A 466-nucleotide genomic window follows, 5' to 3' on the forward strand; every position below is an offset into this window, starting at 1 on the left:
TTATATATAATATTATATATGATATGCAAATTCGTTGTCATAAGTCACGTCACACGATGCCTCACACAATTTAAAACCTTGGTTATAATTAGAATAATAAGAAGCATATACAAGAAACGAACCTTTTCGTTCAATAGAGCGTTGCTAGTTTAATACCTCAAGAGCCACCAAAAGTCTGAAAAACCAGGCCTTGTAAATTCTCATATATTTGATTCTTGACGTGATGACCTAAAATCTTTAAGGCTACATTTAGCAAACTAATTATAAGTTAGCTGATAACTGATAAACTAACTGATTAATAAAACATGTTTTACAAAAACTAGCTTATAAACATATAAAATGGCCAAAAAAGCATATTGAAAAAATTATTCAATTATAATATTTCATAATATAATTAAAATAAATCTCTAAAATATAATATATTAATTAATACGGAAAAAATGATAAAAAAATAAATAACATGTTG

This window comes from Cynara cardunculus, assembly GCF_001531365.2.
Source record: "Cynara cardunculus var. scolymus isolate 2C chromosome LG 1, CcrdV1, whole genome shotgun sequence".
Taxonomy (NCBI): Eukaryota; Viridiplantae; Streptophyta; class Magnoliopsida; order Asterales; family Asteraceae; genus Cynara; species Cynara cardunculus.